A 13,794-nucleotide genomic window follows, 5' to 3' on the forward strand; every position below is an offset into this window, starting at 1 on the left:
TTTTTATACCATCCACCGTAGTATGGAGTGTATATTAAGTTTGAGTGTATTCTTGATCAGCATAAAATTCTATGTCGATTTAGCGAATCCGTCCGCCTGTCTGTCTGTCCGTTCATAGGCTTGTCAAAATCACTTTAGCCTTCGAACAAACTGAAGTAGATTGATAATATTTTACTCAGATGTTTTTTTTAGCTCTGTAGGACTTTTGGTATGGAAAATGGGCTATATAGGTCCAAGTTTTGGTATAGCCCCCATATAACCATACCGACAGATTTAAGTTTTTTTTTTGGGGAATTTTATTCACAATTTTATCCTGAAGTTTCTGTAAGTTGGCAATATATGTTCCCATTATGAAAGAATCATCCTTGCATAGAAATGTCAATAATAGTAATTTGACAAATTTATTATACCAGCCATATGGCTACAGAAGGTATATATCATTTGATACGGCCAAAATGTGCCTAGCCGAAATAACGGTTTTAGACCCTAGGTCTCTTTGGACCAAATCCGTTTCAGAACATTTGGAGTCGGTCTAGCGATGTCCGTCCGTCTGGCTGGTGCGCTGGATAACTCTCGAAGGGAGTATCCGATTTGATCGAAACTTGGTACATCGTAATATTTTAGTCAAACTTAAATCGAGTTCGGAGATGGGAAATATCTGTCCACTTCTTCTGGTACCTCCCCCCAAAGGTCGAAATTTCCAACTAGAACTTTGCAAATCCTAATATTTGCGTCAGTGCTAGGTCAGGTATGAAAATGGACAATATCGGTCCACTCCATGAAGTACCTCCCCAACAAATGGTCAAAATTTTGAATAATTACAATTTTTATTAAATTTGATGTAAGAGTCCGATTGTCTTTAAATTTCACACATCCCAATATTTATGTTAACCCAAGGTCCGGTGTTAAGATAGAATATATCGGTCCACTCCTTCTAGTTCCTCCCCCACAAAAGGTCGAAATTTTGAATATCCATTAAGCTCATAAAACGCGAAATTAACATCGTATTCCATTTCGACTTGGCACATCTGAATATTTCTATCAACACAGAATCTATTAAAAAAAACGGAAGAGATCGGATCATTCCTTCTGGTACCTCCCCCACAAAGGGTCAAAGTTTTGAATAACCAAAACGTTTATAAAATGCGAAATAAGCATCAGGTTATCTTTATACTTCACATATCCCATTATTTCTTTAACAAAAGATTCGTTGTGAAGATGGGATATACAGGTCCATTCCTTTTGGTACCTACCCCAAAAAGGCTCAAAATTTGGAATATCCGTGATCTCATAAAAAGCAAAATTGACATCCGATTCCATTGATGGAAACATTGGGATTTACCAAACCCAATATTTCCATCAACACAAGACAGTCCAAGCCTATCACGTTGCAATATTTATATCATATTATTTAGGTCTGATACGAAATGGTCTGTATTGGGAGCTATGTCCAAATCTGAACCGATTTCAATATAATTTGACAATTTTTTTTTCTGATCAAAATCCCGTCACACATTCCAAATTTCATTAGAATCGAACATACATATCGTGTATGGTTCATCAAACAAATGAAATCGGTCGAAAATATATATATGGGAGCTATATCCAAATCTGTACCGATTTCAATATAATTTGTTAAAAAAATTCTAGAAAATTCCATTACGCTTTCCAAATTTTATTGAAATGTGGCGCACACATCGTGTTTGTTGAATCAAATACGTGAAATTGGCCGAAAATATATATGGGAGCTATATCCAAATCTGAACCGATTTAAATATAATTTGGCTAATTTATTTTATGGTCAAACCCCTTCACAAATTTCAAATTTAATTGGATTTGATCATACTAACGTGTTTGGTGCATCAAACAAACGAAATCGGCCGAAAATATACATGAGAGTTATATCCAAATTTTAACTGATTTCAATATATTTTGGCAAATTTATTTTTGTACCAAATTTAGTCTTTTATGCCGAATTTCATTGAAATCGGAAATATGTATCGTGTTTGGTGCATCAAATATTCAAAATCGGGCGGAAACATATGTATGGCAGCTATATCCAAATCGTTCTAAATTCCGTTACACATTCCAAATTTCATTGAAATTATAGATACATAGCGTGTTTGGTGCATCAAATACCTGAAATCGGCCGAAAATGTATATGGGAGCTATATCCAAATCTGAACCGATTTCAGTAAAATGAAGCAAACAAATTTCATAGACAAATTCCACCACACATTCCAAATTTCATTCAAATGTGGCGTACACAGCGTGTTTAATGGATCAAATACATGAAATCGGCCGAGAATATATATAGGAGCTATATCCAACTCAACTATCCAACACAACTATATTTCAATATAATTTGGCAAATTTATTTTCTAATCAAAATACCGTCACACATTCCAAATTTCATTGCAATCGAACATACATATCGTGTTTGGTTCATCAAACAAATGAAATCGGTCGAAAATATATATATGGGAGCTATATCCAAATCTGTACCGATTTCAATATAATTTGGTAAAAAAAAATCTAGATAAATTCCAATACGCTTTCCAAATTTTATTGAAATGTGGCGCACACATCGTGTTTATCGAATCAAATACGTGAAATCGGCCGAAAATATATATAGGAGCTATATCCAAATCTGAACCGATTTCAATATAATTTGGCTAATTTATTTTGACCATAAAATCCCGTCACAAATTTTAAATTTAATGATTTGATCATACATATCGTGATTGGTGCATCAAATAAACGAAATCGGTCGAAAATATATATGGGAGCTATATCCAAATCTGAAACGATTTCAATATAATTTGGTAAATTTATTTCGCACTCCAAATTTGGAGACTGTATCTGTAATCGATCAATAGATATATGCATTTAAAATCTAAAATTTTGGGAGTGACCTCCGATTCTGATGCTATATCTCCAGTTCCAAGTGAAATTTCAAATATTTATATAGCCTTCTAGGCGATGTTGCAGTATACTTGGAAATTTTCAGGAAAATCTGTTCAGCGGTTTTCGAGTCCGCAAATTACAAACCAACATACAAACATTTTCCTCTTTTATAGATATAGAAAGATGCCAATGTCTCTGCTGTTACTTTATGTATTTAAGACACAAACCATTTACTCAAAATATATTTTATCTAGACTTTATCATTTTAGGTCTTTGATTCATAGCGGTGTTGGGTGTCATAAAGGTGTCAACAATTCACTACGATGTCGGATGTGAAGGTAATCAAAATTCAATTCAAAGGTTTCGGTCGAATTTGTAATCAAATTGGTTATACAATCCGATCCCTTAATAACTAAAAATACGAAAACGAAATAATTAACAATAATAAAATATATATTTGGACGATTCATGGGCAAAATGCTGCTTTTTTAATCTCCAACACAACAATAGCCTGTGATAGCCAAACCAAACGATGTAATCAATATCAATGTGATTTTCTTGTTGGTAGTTTCTTTTTTGTTAACCCACAATCCGTCTGTCTTCTAAAGGGAATTGACCAATGCCCTTTTACAAACATTGAATGTGGATGTAGTAGCTGCGTTGTTGTTGCTGATATTTCGGTACTGTTGGATATTTTTGTTACTCATACGTTCCCTAAAAGTGAGACTTAATTTGCGCCGCCTCACATTGCTGTATGGTGGCATCTTTATCAACGATGTTTTCATTTTTAACGCTTACACATTTTGTTAAAGCCCGACTTAAACATAAACAAGTCTAAACTCACACAAAAGACCCCATTACATTTTTGTTTATGATATTTTGTGCCTTTAAAACATGTAATGCGCACCATTATGGTCATTGGCATCGACCGACGCTTCGCTCGGCTCTGCCAATGATCACCGTTGGACGTTTAAAGAAAGGAATTCTGTGCTCCTTTATTGCTGTTGCTAATATTTCGATTAAGTCATTCACAGGCGTTCTACCCATATAAAAAACTTTTTTGGGATAAGCTATACCTAAACAAAAAAAAAAAAAAATAAATTAAACTGTATTGAAACTTGTGAATGGTGGGGCAAGCGATTAAGGCTTACAAAGAGAGACAAACTGACAGACATCTTCACCGTCCAATCCATTTTGCTTTGGACATGAAGATGCAGAAAATACCATATGGCCAATTTAAATATCCATTCAGAATTACCTGGCTGCCCGCAATCTCCAGCGAACAACAGTATCGCCGTTTTTGCGATATCTCTTTTTTAGCACCTCAACCTGAAATAGAGCAACAGCATGGCGTCTCGTAAATTAATAAACGTTTCTTATTGATTTTAAAGTGTTTCTCGTTGTCTGCTCATATCACAGGATATAATTTTTATTGTTCGCAGTTGTGGTATCTTAATGCTCATGTTTGTCGGTTTGGTGATATGTATTAGTCGCTGCACTCGTTTAAGTCAGGGTAGAATGATAATAATATACACAAGTGATGACAAATCCGTCGAATATTTCATGGAATTCAAACATAGAATTGGAATTACGACCCTTGCCAGATTTAACAATTAAAAAAATAGTAAAAAATATTAAGTTCGAACTTTTAATACCCTCCACCTTAGGGCAAAGGAATCATTATACCATGCAACACTATGTGTTGGGGGTATTATTAATTTGATTGGGCCAAAAATTATGTAAGACCTCGAAATATTGGTTTCCCACATAGGAAAGTATATATGGATCGTCCGTCCGCCTGTCCATGGTAATATGCAATCACTCTACAGGTCGCAATAACGCAATCTTTACGAAATTTAGAATGGAGGCGGGGCTAGATCCAGAATAGAAACCTTTTGATTTTGGAGATGATCGCATAATAGTAAGCGGTTGAAATTGACCAAAAACTGGAAAATTTGCTGATTTTGCAGTTGCTCTACGGGTCGCATTTATAGACCAATCGACGAGGAAATTAGCATGCGGCTAGAGCTTAGGGCAGGGTAGAAGTCTTCCAATTTTAATGGTCATCGGGTAATAATTAGTGGGTAAAATATACCATAACGTTTGTGTTAAATAAAAGTCAAATTTTAAATTAAACCGCGAATATATTTAATCCGGGCGAAATCACAAATGGACGGAAATGTCTATTCTGACCGTTACGTAGATGCCGACAGTAAATATATCGGATACATGTGGCGAAATATATACAATGTGTATATACAAAGGAAGGGATGTTAGCTAGAATGGCTGGACCGATTTTGACAAATTTTGTCAATTCAGAATGTCCTCATGGCATAAAAGAATAAAACCTAAAAAAACGCATAAAAGGGTGCCAATGATGATATACCGATTTTGTAGCATTTTGTGATTTTTTGTGATTTTTTTTTATTTTTTTCATATTTTTTATCGCATGCGATTTTTCCAATTTGACTTAATATTGAAGTGTAAATTTTGTAATGCTTTTTCACCTTACGACACAGGTTGGGGTTATTATACAAATATTGCAATTATCGTCCGATTATCACGAAAATGTTCACAAGGGTAGGGTTAGGCTCAGAAGGGCTAAGCCTATTTTTTCAAAGATTTCCGCCATATATTTAGAAATAAAAAAAATTTCCTGTACACAATTGGAGCCAATCGACACGCCTGAGAAGATAGTTAAGGACAGGGAAGAATTCTAGCATTTTGGATGACCATTGGATTATATTTAACTGTAAAATGGACCACAACAACTAACAGCACGACAGAGTGGGCTGTATCGTGATTTCAACAGATTCTACGATGAATACTTAGGGATGTTACAAACGGAATAACAAAGTTAATATACACTCCTTTCTAAGGTGGTGGGTATAAAAAAATAAAACGTATATTCGACCTGGAGCGAACTTTGAATACCCCCCACCAATTCGAATCAATTCTATTTCTTGCAACAAATCCTAGTGAAATCGGTAGGAAAATACAGCTGTCCTCAATATATCACAAAGTGAACGGTACCGCCGGGGGCTATATTTTAAAAAATTACGTTAAAAATATGCCTTAAACATAAAATTATCGAATATCGAGGGGTATCGTTATATGTGGGCTATAGGAAAAAATGGACCTATGTACCCAGTCGTCTGTCTGTTTCAAATATGTAATATGGGCGATGTAGGAAAATATGTGACTCATATTGATCTATAAATTTGAAACAAATCCATTAAAACTGTGACTTTAATCACTAAAATAAAAAAATCCGAAGATATTGTTATATAGGCTATATGGGCTATTGACAACTTTCTACATCAACTTTCTTTCTAGGCTGAAATTGTTTCAATACCGATTATAGGGAAGTGCTGTTAGTGTGCGTTTAAAATCGTATAAATACCAAGTACCCTGAGGCACAATTATAGGGGGTTACAGTTATCTATGTTACCCATTGAGAACGTCAACTACCACACTTCAAACAATTCCTTTGGAAAAACTGAACATTTTGAGGTAATTCTATATGAGGCCTAACGAGAAACATGGAATTATATAAAAATTCCAATACTTCCAATTTCAAATTGTTAGACAAAATGTGCCTTGGGCTACCCAATATCATTTATCGATATCAAACTTAAACGCCTGTAAACAAAAAACATTTCTGTGCAAAATCTAAGCTTCCTAACACAAGCCGGGCGTTATTAAACGGACAAACATGGATAAATTAATTTAGAATTTTACACTGATCAAGAATATGCAATCCACGTGTTGTTATCAATAATATCGCTGAATATATAATTATTGCTAGAATGCACAAATTCCAAGGATTTTAAATTTAGGTTAATTTGCGATCTATAGAAGTTGGCGAAATTTTAGATTGAAGAATTTAGATTTTTTCATAAATGAACAATGTTTTCGTAATAAATCTGGCAACTCCACCCGTCTTTTTATGTCAGTTTTAAGTAGAGTTCTTTTTTGTATTCTCCTCCCATTTTGATGTGGACATAATATAAAAGTTCCCGCTTTCCTTAAAAATATCTTCGTTATTAATTTGTTCAGTTATTTAATTAACATCCATAAATACCAGATTTCCTGTTGCAAATTGATTTATTGTCGAATTAGTTTAAACCCTCGCCGATAGCCATTTTTCGTTTTGTTAACACATTTAAACTTGGTCGAAATACGCAGCTTGGTCCGTTCGAATTTCTGTGGCCAAAATTAATTTATTTATTATGACTATTAGCTTAGCTGCTGGTCATAATCAGAAAATGCGAATCTAGAGAGTATGTGGATAAGTGTTGTATTCAAACCTTTCGATTCAGAAGCGATCGGAAAAAAATTACGGCTTCTTATAACACCAAGGCAAGCTTAACCCGAGACATGCAGATCCTAATTCGAAAACTAAGAGTATCAATTTCATGTCAGTAATCAAGATAAATTAACAGTCGGAATGCAGTTTGACTAATGAGTCAGCTCATTAGTCAAACTGCATTCCGACAATTTAACACTTTAGAAATTTAACAAATCAATTAGTGGAAGGATTTTTTATTTTTCATAGATAATCATTTAACAATAAACATGAAAGACAAGTCGTCTTGTACAGAAAAGAGAGCATTGTGGGCAACCACTAACTAGGAAAGATTCTCACTCTGTCCATTTTAAATTGTAGCTGACTGTTTGTCCAATATCATGATATATTTTCAGAGAATGAAAACCGAGTCCAATTGTCTTTTAAAGAGAGCTATATTTTGATGTGTTTCAAATTGTAAGACCAACTTTCCATTAAGGGCTTTAAATGAATAAGATAAGAAAGGATTTACGAAAAAGAGCTTCAAAATGTTTTCGTGGTGTGGTTATCACATTATGGAATCTGAAGCACCCCATAAACCTTAAAATTGTTTAAATTATGTTTACTTAATCGAAGTTTTAAATAAGCATAAATAACTCTTAAAAATGTGAAATGAATTATAAATAATCTTCAAATATTTCCAATATATTTCTACTTTAAGTATTCAAACATTATATATTTCAAATAAATCGAACAGTGTTGGCTTGTATGTTCAGGATACCATAGTATTTTGTTGTTGCAAAATGGTCGGCCTTAATCCCTAAATTGTTGTTTTTATAAAAACAACGTTTGTTTAATAGTGGAGAACGATGGCAATGTTTACCAGGGGTAAGGCAGGGAATACCTAGGTTTCGGAAAGACCACCAATCCTCGTCAGTTCCCTTTTTATGGTGTCCCAAACAAACAACCAAACACTGTTCTATTAACAGACAAGGCACGGTCGACGAAGGTGTTTTTGTTGTAACAGACAAAACCAACTTACATGGTTATGCTATTTCGTTCATGTGAAACGAAAGCATAACAAGTGGAGAAAGATTAGAAGATTTAGAAGATTAGAAGAATTAAAAGATTTTCCAAAAGAATTTTAGTTTTACGCAATTCTTTGGTTCCTCTTCTATTGAGCTTACGATCTCACCACTTGGATAAAAAAGTTTTTTTTTGTCATAGAAGTTATTTTTAAAACAAGTAAAAAAGCTGTAAGTTCGGCCAGGCCGAACTTCGAATGACCTCCACCAAATGGTACAAATTTAACAATTTTCAAAAAAAAAAAAAAAAAAAATAAATAAATAAAATCCGTTAAAAATTCTGTTAAAATCTTAAAAATACCGAATGTAGCCGTATATTAGGGTCTATACGACGACGTGGACCTGCATAGGCAACTTTTGTCACAAGCTCTTACAATATTCAAATGCGAAACTTGAAAAAAGCTAAAATCATCAAAGTATCGGATATAGGGAGGTACCATGGGGGTTATAAAATGTAGACCTGCACTGAAAATTTTCTGTCATAGACTACAGCCTATCCATTACGAACTTCAAATACAAAATTTGAAATAATTCCGGTTAATAATGTCGCTAAAATCATCAAAATACCGAATATCGGCTTCCGTTATATGGGGGCTATACGAAGACGTGGACCTACATGACTCATTTTCTGCCGTAGGATGTCGTATCCATTACGAACTTCAAATACCAAAATAATGTCGCTAAAATCATAAAAATACCGAATATCGGGAGGTATCGTTATATAGGGGCTATACGAAGACGTAGATCTATATGGTCCATTTTCCGTCTTAAGCCGTAGCATCTATTACGAACTTTAAATATCAATTTTGAAACAATTCCATTAAAAAATGTCGCTAGGATCATCAAAATACCGCATATCGGGAGGTACCGTTATATGGGGGCTATACGAAGACGTGAACCTACATGGTCAATACCAAAAGTCCTGCTGACATAGTACACATTTGAGTAAAATTTTATCAACCTACTTCATTTCGTTAGGAAGCTAGAGTGATTTACACAGACGGACAGACGGATAGATTGACGGACATTGATAAATCGACATAGAATTTTATGATGATCAAGAATATATATACTTTGTGGGGTCTAAAATGTATATTTCGAGGTGTTACAAACGGAATGACAAACTTTATATACCCTCCATATAATGGTGGAGGGTATAACAAGGGAACTGATGATGATGAACTGATTAAATCCCATATTTTTTTAACAACATTCGTTGCGTGAAGTCAATCAAAATTTTATGGATGTCTTTAAAATATCTAAGAAATCAAAATAAATTTGAATTTTCATAAAAAAAATCTTTCACCTAACATTTTGCACTCTTTGATCTTGAACGTAGTTTTATTCACCTAACAATCAAAGAGTCTTTCTATGATTAAGGTTTTTTTGGATTCCAAATTTGATTCCAATAAAAATGTTTATTCGAAGATTCGTTAAAAAACTCGATGCTTTTCTTTTTTAAGGGTCTTAATGCCGGCAAAAAGATTTTTATTCGCAATGTAAATTCGATTTGAACGAAGAACTGCAGCGAACACAACTTATCGAACCACAACATGTATGTGTCCAGCCAGCAACGAACCGTTGGACGAACAAGAAAACCACCATCGAGGTTTCAACCACAACAAAAACACCATTTCCATCATCAACATGAACCAACATTCAAGCCACCTCATTGCTTGTGACGTGAGAAGGAGAAGTTCAATAAGGGGAAATAGAATCACCACTAGAGTTGAGTTACGAAAACGTATTGTCAGAGCTGGGGTGAAATTTAAAAGATTGTTACCATTGTTATTGCTTACACACGCAAACAGTTCTCTTAAGCTGAGGAGAAGTATTAACTTTACATAAAAATAGCAATATATAAAGAGTTATGGCATAGACAAAAAGTTTTCAAATTTACCCCTTCCGGCAGATGACACTATGGTTGATCTTGGGCCAGTAAAGTCACTCAGGGCTAGTGAAATCACTCGACTTCGAAAACAATTTATTCAATATCCTGCTATTTAAGTTTTATATTTCACGACATACTTATAACTTTATAGTCTATACATTTATTTGTCTATGGCTACGGTCAGAATTAAAGCCTATTGTTTTTGAAGATGTACATTTATCTGACTGATTTGTGTGTGTTTGTGAAACTAACAATTTGGTGTACAACAAGTTTTCAGATAAATACCTGGTGATGGTGGAGCTTTATTTAGGTTGGTTGAGTGATATGTTGGCGCTTAGTGGTTTAATCCTTACCACTCTCCGCCATTGCGGGCGGAGTTGGTGTCAAACGTTGGCAGGTTGCTTAGTGTGTAAGGTTGCGGTGATAATTTTATGAATGACCTGAAGAGTTTTTATTTTGCTGCTGTTTTATTTGTTGTGTACTCTCTGTACTTGGAGAGGTCACACGGACTTTTCAGTTTAGGTTTGCATTGAAGTTGTTGGTTTTTGTGATTTAAAGCAGCAAATAAACTTGCCTTGACGTTGTTTTACAAATACTGTGGTCCTTTGCAGATTTTGTATCCAAATTCATTTCTAACAGTGCAATTCCGCTTAAGTAAAGCATGCTAATTTAGCTAGTTATAAGCCAATTTAGAATTCCAAGTGGCTCAGTCTTCCTTGAACTCCTAGTACCAAAATTTGATGTGGCATCCTTCATTTGGGCTTCCGTTGGAAATTTCCACCTAATTCAGCCGACGAATAAGCTAGAGCTCCTAGTTCACACTAACACTGTGAACTAACCAGCCTAAACCTTGTGGTTTCAATAAGTATACCTCCTCCAATAGATGTAAAATATATTCATTTGTTATACCATCAATCACCATTATAGTATGGAGGGTATATTAAGTTCGTCATTCCATTTGTAACTCATCGAAATAATAATTTTAGACCTAACAAAGTATAAATATTCTTAATCAGTGTAAAATTCTGAGACTTCCATCCGTCCGTCTGTTGTAATCCCGTTAGTGTCGAAAAGAATTAAGATAGGAAGCTAAAATTCTGCCCAAATCAGTCTTCTGTGTGCAGACCAAGTTCGAGGATAGACTATATCGGTCCACGATATAGTATAGCCCACATATAACAGTACTACCCGATATTTGATATTTTCATGATTTTAGTTTCCAATGGAATTGTCTGAAATCCACACCAGAAGTTCCTTTTGAGTACTTTACCCCCTGGAAGAATTGTCGATATAGGTCAACGATATCGTATATCTCTCATGTAACCATAACCCCCGATATTCGGTATTTTGATGATTGTAGCAAAATTTTCAATGGAATTTTCTGCAATTCTACAAAATGAGTTTTTGTGAGTACTTTACCCCCTGGAAGAGAATAGGTTCACCATATCGTATGTCCCCCATTTAGCGGTACCTCCCGATATTCGGTATTTTGATTATTGGGATTTGGGAATTGTTTCATTATTATTTCTTCGTATAACCCCCATATAACGGTTTTCAGTTATGTAGTAGTTTTCGACGGATTTTTTGAAAATGTTCAAGATCCCTCAAAATGGTGAAGTGCTTTAAAAGTTCGGCACGGCCGAACTTAGGTTCTTTTTTACTTGTTTATTATTTCGTTTGCAACACCGCGACATACAATTCAGCGACGTCTGCCTAATAAAACCAATCATTTGTTGAATTGAAGCGTTTGATGATATTTTATAAAATATCGTTGGAATGAAATACTAAAAAGATACTCTTCTGGAATGGTCCATCCCATAGCAGTTGGTGTTGAATATTTGGTAACATTTTTTTTTTTTTTGGTTTAGGTTTGTCATTCCGTTTGCAACACCTCGAAATATATATTTTAGACCCAACAATGTATATATATTCTTGATCAGCATAAAATTCTCCGTCGATCTGTCCGTCTGTGGAAATCACTATAGCTTCCGAACGAAATGAAATAGGTTGATAAAATTAAACTCAAATGTGTCTTATTTACATCTACGTCTTGGTATAGCACCCTTATAATGATACCTCCCTTTTTTCGGTATTTTTGTGATTTAAGCGACATTATTCACCGGAAATGTTTCAAGTTTGGTACTTGAAGTTCCTAATCGCTACTACAACCTATGACAGAAAATTCTCTGTGCAATCCACGCCTTCGTATAGTCCCAATATAACAGTACCTCCCTATATTCGTTATTTTGATGATTTACCTACATTATTCACCGAATTCTTTTATTCAAGTTTTGCATTTGAATATTGTAATGGCTTATGACTTTAACTGAATTTTTAGCGGTTATTATTTATTTATTTATTTATTTTTTTTTTTTTTTTGAAAATTGCCAAAATCGTTCCAAATGGTGGAGGGTATTCAAAGAGATCGGCCCGGCCGAACTTACTTCTTTTTTACTTGATTTCTTTATACCCTCCACCATAGTATGGATGGTATATTAGGTTTGTCATTCCGTTTGTAACACCTCGAAATATACAATTTAGACCCCTCAAAGTATATATATTCTTGATCAGCATAAAATTCTATGTCGATTTAGTGATGTTCGTAAATCTGTCCGTCTGTGGAAATCACTCTAGCTTTCGAATGAAATGAAGTACATTAATAAAATTTTACTCTAATTATATTATGTCTGCAAGACTTTTGGTATTGAAAATGGGCCATGTAGGTCCACATTTTTGGTATTGCCCCCATATAACGATACCTCCCGATATTCTGTATTTTGATGATTTTAGTGACATTATTCACCGGAATTGTTTAAAATTCGGTATGAAGTTCGTAATGGATCATAACAGCCTATGACAGAAAATTTTCTGTACAAGTCCACGTCTTCGTATAGTCTCCATATATCGGTTCCTCCCAATATTCGGTATTTTGATTATTTTAGCGACATTATTTACCGGAATCGTTTCAAAGTTGGCATTTTAAGTTCGTAATAGATGCTGCAGCATTAAACAGAAAATGGGTCATGTAGGTCCACATCTTCGTATAGCCCCCATATACCGTACCCCCCGATATTCGGTATTTCTATGATTTTAGCGACATTATTTACCGGGATTGTTTCAAATTTCGCATGTGAAGTTCTTAATGGATACTTCAGCCCATGCCAGAAAATTGTCTGTGCAGGTCCACGTCTTCGTATAGCCCCCATATAACAGTACCCCCTATATTCGGTGTTTTGATGATTTTAGCTACATTATAAACAGATTTTTCTTCAAGTTTCGCATTTAAATATTGTAATAACTTCTGACAAAAGTTGCCTATGCAGGTCCACGTCGTCGTATAGGCATTCGGCATTTTTAAGATTTTAACAGAATTTTTAACGGATTTTATTTTTATACCCTCCACCATACTATGGAGGGTACATTAATTTTGTCATTCCGTTTGTAACTCCTCGAAATACTCATGTCAGACCCAACAAAGTATATATATTCTTGATCAGCGTAAAATTCTAAGACGATTTAGCCATGTCCGTCTGTGTGTCTGTCTGTTGTAACCACGCTATCTTAATTGGCCATGTAGGTCCAAGTTATCATATAGCCCCCATATAACGGTACCTCCCGATATT

This window comes from Musca domestica, unplaced genomic scaffold (assembly GCF_030504385.1).
Source record: "Musca domestica strain aabys unplaced genomic scaffold, Musca_domestica.polishedcontigs.V.1.1 13, whole genome shotgun sequence".
NCBI classification, from domain to species: Eukaryota; Metazoa; Arthropoda; class Insecta; order Diptera; family Muscidae; genus Musca; species Musca domestica.